Raw genomic sequence first — 6,000 nt, 5'->3', positions numbered from 1 at the left:
AGCTAGAACATACCCGGAGACAGTGATTGAAGAGTTAAAATCAATCAGTGCAGAGGGTCAGGTTGAGTGACTGCTCTTCTTTTAAAAAAGTAAAACAAGAAAATGATCGCTACAAATTATGGAGTAGAACATTCTACTTTGGGATACACCCAACTTGGAGTGAATATCAACTGTAAATTTTATGAATGTAAATTTAGGATTTAAGTAGAGATTTTAGAGCTATTAAGGACATTAGAGGCAACTTAGTCCAACCTTCTCATTTTTTTATACCTGTAAGAAACTGAAAGGGGCCAGGCGCTGGTGGCTCACACCTGTAGCCCTAGCTACTCAGGAGGCTGAGATCTGAGGATCACAGTTCAAAGACAGGTTGGGCAGAAAAGTTCCTGTGAAACTCTTATCTCCAATTAACCACTTAAAAACAGGAAGTAGACCTGTGGCTCAAAATGGCAGAGTGCTAACCTAGAGCAAAAGAACTCAGGGACAGCACCAGGCGTTGAGTTCAAGCCCCACAACCAACAAAGAAGCAAAGAAAAGAAGAAAGAAAATAAATTGATGGGGTAAAGAGGTGATATGTCTTAAAGAGGTGCTATGTCTGACCCTGTATCCCAGGTTGCCTTTATACTGGCTTCTCCTGTTGCAGGCTATAGTCAAAGGGAGGCAAAAATATCTTCTCCCTCAGCCTGCTTCTCTAGTAGCATTCTGAAGGGACAAAGGGTCACTGATGGATATTAACTGCATGTCCATGTTCATGGCACCATTACTCACAATAAGCAAAAGGTGGCAATAACCCACGTGTCTACAAGATGGCTGTATAAGCAAAATCATCCACACCAAGGAATATTATTCAACCATCAGAAGGAATGGATTTCTGATATATACTATAGTAAGAATAAACCTTGAGGGACTCAGAAGATAGCTCTAAGGTAGAGTGCCTGCCTACCATGTGTAATGTCTGAGTTCAATCCCTAGTACCCCCGCCACACACAAACACACACCCCAAATGAATCTTGGAACTATTAAACTAAATCAAAGAAGGTAGACACAAAAGGACCCATGACTTTAATATTTCACTTACATATACCGTCTAGAAGAGTTGAATTCATAGAAATTGAAAACAAGAAACAGAAAACAAAAGTGCCATTAGAATGTTCATGCTTAGTGGGAACAGAGTTTCTATTTGGAGAAATGGAGATATTCCAGAAATAAGTAGTAGTAAAGGTTGTATAACAGTGTGGATATAATTAATGCCATTGAACTGAGCACTTATAAAGATTAGAATGTAAAATGTTATGTGTGTGTGTGTGTATCCCCAATAAAACTAAGAAAAATAAGGAAGAAAATATCAAAAACCTACAAATAAGAAGTAAACTTTCCCAAAAGCTTAGCATATTCTACCTCTTGCTCAGCATTGCCCATTTGTGTGCTTTATGGGTAGTACATACAGAAAGACTTGGGCCAATCTGGTTTCTAGTATGAGATTTGGGGTGGCTGCCATAATTTCTGGTAACGGCAGGTACTCATACTTTCCTGACCTTACACTTATTTCCTAATCTTACAGATGGGCATCAGAGTTCAAGTGAAGTTTCTGGAGAATGGGGTGGTAGAGGAGTGAGGTTTTCCTCTGCCCATGTTAGCCTGGCACGGGTGCCTAGCTGTGTATGTGGTAAACACTGAACTCCTATTTCACTCTGTGTGTGATTATATTGCTTATGATGATAGGAAAGAAATTGGATGATGTGACTCATCTCTCCAAGCTAGGCTTCCGTGAGACTCCACACTGGTCTCTGGCATGTTTATTACAACTTGGGAAACTGGTTTTGTGCATTCTCAGAATTATGAGGCTAGCACATAATGATATACAAGCCTCTCAGAGAGAAGACCGGGACTCTCGGTGCAGCCGTTGAAGGACATGCGAATTGAGTGAGTGAGATGCAGGCTGAGGGGCAGGAGGAACATTTATCACTCGCTTGCTCACAATGCTGCTCCCTCATCCTTGCATGTGTCCACTTGGTCTTCAATGACATCCCCGGATGCTGGGGACGAGGTGGGGTGCCCCCCCAGAAGGAATTGCGAACAAGCAAATAAACATGATTTAATGGTAGAAGAGGAGAATTTTGCCACACCACAAAACTTCCCCCTTCATTTATTTTGACAATTTAGAGCCTAATATTTACAGCAGTGCTTTAGACTATCCAAGGAGCTTTAGTGTAAAGAAGTCTTTGTAAACCGAAGTGCTTATTCTCTGACAAGGTGATAAACAAGCTTATCGCCCCAGGACACACGATGATCATCAGATTTTAGTTAACCGATGAAATTATTCTATTTCTGCATAAGTAGTCTTCACCAGAAACAGCAACTCATGACATATATTAGGTACATTTACCCTGAGAACAAAAATGATACATTCTATGCCTCCTGTAAGTTTATAATCTAAGATAAGGATTTCAAATAAATGTACAAAGTAGTCCATCCTTCATCTCTGTGTCATGGCAGACATTACTAATCAAGTACTGTGTCATTTTGTAGAGTCTCTTTCTGCTTTGGGTACCAGCTGGGTACTATCAATTGATTGCAGGGGTGTTTAAGGTCTTCCCTACACTGCACATTTTAAAGATAATCCTTTGACACCAGATTGAGAGGGGCAAAGGAGTCACAGGAAATATAATTTTGTATCACCAACTTGCATCTTCTAAGCAACAAATATACAGGTCATTTGTTGCATGAAGGCACAGATGTTTCCTGGGATCAATAAGTCTGGTGTCTCAGGGTGGATGCTCCTGTGTTGGGGGTGGGTAAGGCTTGGATCCTAGGACAGGAGAATACTCAGCCCCTTGGCTGCATGCTGATCCAAGCGAAATACTCTCCACACTCCTACTTTTCTGTAGTTCCTGTTGAGTAATTAAAATCACTCCTGTTAAATGAGCGTGGTTGGCTCAATAAGCCAAGGGCAAGTTTATGGATTTGGAGGATGGAAACTACTTTAAAGCTTGGCAGTTCTGGCCATGGTGAGGAATAACAATTAGAATAATTGATAACCAGGGCCTTGATGTCTAGTAGCCAGCCAAGGCCTGCCACACAGCCACGTGAGCCTGCTTCTCAGGCTAGTGTAGATCACAGGACTGGAATTGGGCTCTTCTGTTTGTTGTATGAGCCGCAGTGGCCAAGGACACACACTCTTTTAGAGATACCAATTGTGCCTTTTGAACTTGCAGCCAGTTGAAGTCCTTGTGATCTAGAGCAGAAACCCTTTCCCTGATATGTGCTGTGGTGCAGGGCTGCAGAGGTGTGAATGGCTTTCAGATTAGATGCAGAAGCATTTCAGTGTAACAAAAAAGAGACAAGATTTGCTGCTGGAGCTGGCTTAAGGGGGTGCAGAATACGTGTCAGCACTGGCTTAGGCTGGCAATAAGAAACACAGGCTCCATAGTGATATATGAGGTACCATGACTTACTCTTCCAACGAAAGCATAACAATACTACTAACTACCACTAATCTGAGTGTCATTTATTGAGCAATTGCCACATGCCTGGCATGATGCTAAATGTGTTTATAATGATATCATTTAATTTTATCATTTAATTATGTCATTTAATCTTCATATCAATCCCATGAAGCACTTATCATTCTGCCTCTTGCATTGGTGAAAGCTTTGAGAGATTAAATCGTTTTCTGAAAGTGAACCAGTCAATGACAAGGTTAGGACTTGAACTCCCAAACTCATTTCTGACCACTGAACTTTATGGCCTTGCTGGCTCATTGGCTCCACATCAGCTGACTCCACCTATAAAATGCCCCCTCTCCTTTTTTCATACAAGATGAATCTGTAGATCCTCAGAGTTCTACTAGTTAGACAAAGATAAATTCCCCAAAATGTAATCATGGCACCAGATCATTGCAATGATGGACAAAGGTAGAGACAAGCATTTCTCTATGCTGTAATTCTAATGAAATTTGCGGGATTGGATTCCTCTGATCTGACTTTGGTATTCCAGACAAAAAGATCTTCCTATGAAGAAATACCACTGGTGCTCAGGGATTTTGGAAGACTTTTGCTTGGAAAGGATCCATTCAAACATTTTGTCCTAGGCCCAGGTGCTTGGCTATTTCTCAGAATATGTCTATCCTTTGACCTCATTGAAACCTTCCCTTTTTGGACCCTTCACTTCCTCCCTCCCTTCCTGCTGACCCTGCCTTATACATTCCTTTTCTTGCCTAATCAGATTTGACCTCATATATCACATCATCCTTAATATTCTATCTTCCCCCTCCACTATCCTCGACTGTCCCCTTCACCTGGAGTCCTTACATCCTATGTTCCTAGGAAATCCCAAACTGAGTTCACTTTATAATCTGCATTCACTTATGCCAAGTTCTAGGATGTTGAGATTTCTGGATAAAATCATCCCAATGCTCAGTTGGCTACTGTCATAGTCAATTTTAAGTATCAACTTGCCTGAGCTAAGGGATGCCTAGATAGTGAGTAAAGCTTTATTTCTAGGTATGTCTGGAATGGTTTGGGGAAGAGATTGGTATTTGGAATGGTCTGCCCTCAATGTGGGAAGCTAGAAATAGTTTTTGAACTTCTCTATTTAGAAGCATCTCAAGTGATTTCAACTCAACAAGTCCAAAATGGAATCTATTAGATTGCCCTTCAAATGTTCTCCTCTTCCTATGATCCCAATCATCATGATGGGCTTCTCCATCTGCCCTTTTTTTTTTTTTTACAAACCAGAGTAGGCATTATCGTCATTCATGGATTTTCCATTTCTCCCACGCCCTGTGGCCAGTCCACCACTAAACTCTTTGTATCTGACTCCAAGAGGTTGTTCCTCTAGCCCTTATGATAGTATCTTATAGACTGATGATACTAAATGGATGTCTGACATTGGTAGACATCTCTTCTCCTTCTGAGTTCATATGCCACTTCATTTCTCACCTGGATGAATCCACCCAGCTGGTTATTCTGACCTCAGACTCTTCTAGCTCACCTACTCCCTATACTACAGAACCAAAGGAAAAAGAAAAATCTCCTCACTTTCCTTAAACCCCTTAGAAGGAGTCTTGTCAGTATCTGTCATAGCATGAAGCACCTATTACATACTAAACACAATATTTGTTCAACAAGAAAAATGATTGGGATCTAAAATGCAGGCCGGAAGTCTAAATGTCCATTAACCCTGTGTCATCCCTGTGTTTGTCCGTTTGCAATTAGAACAAATTTGACTTCGCCCATCAGACCCACAGACCATTCTGGAGCTTCTGTTGGCTGGCATCTTCAAACTGACCCCAGACTAGAGTTTATTCTAAAGTAGAACTACTAGAGGTTTAGAAGAAAGATTCAAGAAAAGATGTACCATTTCTCCTTAAAGATTCCTTCCAAGTTTTCTGAGCCAATATTGTGATTTCCCTGCTTACCTTTGTTTCTGCCATTGCTCAGCCACGCTGATGAATGGAAGTCACTCTATGTTCCTCCTATCCCAGTAACACCCTCCACTTCCCAGCCCTCCTGGTTATTATTTACATGATGTGGTCTCCAGTTATAAGGATATTCAGTGTGACCATGCTGGGGAGGGGGGGAGTTGTGTGTGTGGGAGAGTGTGTGTGTGTGTGTGTGTGTGTGTGTGTGTGTAATGTGGAGGCCCAGAAGGAATTTTTTAAGAATGAAAAGATCTCTAGAAACTGTGTCTCTGGGGCAAAGGGAAAGGGGAATACACTTGTCCAAGAAAGAGATGTATCCTTTTCCATAAGATGTAGCCTCTCCATAAGAAAACAAGGAGGGAGAGGCATGTGGCCCCTTGACACCTGCTATCTAGTGTCAGCCCCCTGGTAGCTGATAGGTCCTTTTGGCCCTTTGGGCTGCTGATGGTCCTCAGAACTAACACACAGGTATCCTGATGATGAGAAGGGCAGACAGCTGGAGAGGGCTGCCTTGCTCAGCACCCCGGTGCACATCAGGCACGGGAGCCCGGGAATGGAGAAGGAAGGAGGGAGCTAGCCCA

The sequence above is a fragment of the Dipodomys ordii genome, unplaced genomic scaffold, assembly GCF_000151885.1.
Source record: "Dipodomys ordii isolate 6190 unplaced genomic scaffold, Dord_2.0 Scaffold10, whole genome shotgun sequence".
In the NCBI taxonomy this organism is placed as follows: Eukaryota; Metazoa; Chordata; class Mammalia; order Rodentia; family Heteromyidae; genus Dipodomys; species Dipodomys ordii.
Note: the sequence above shows the minus strand (reverse complement) of the source record.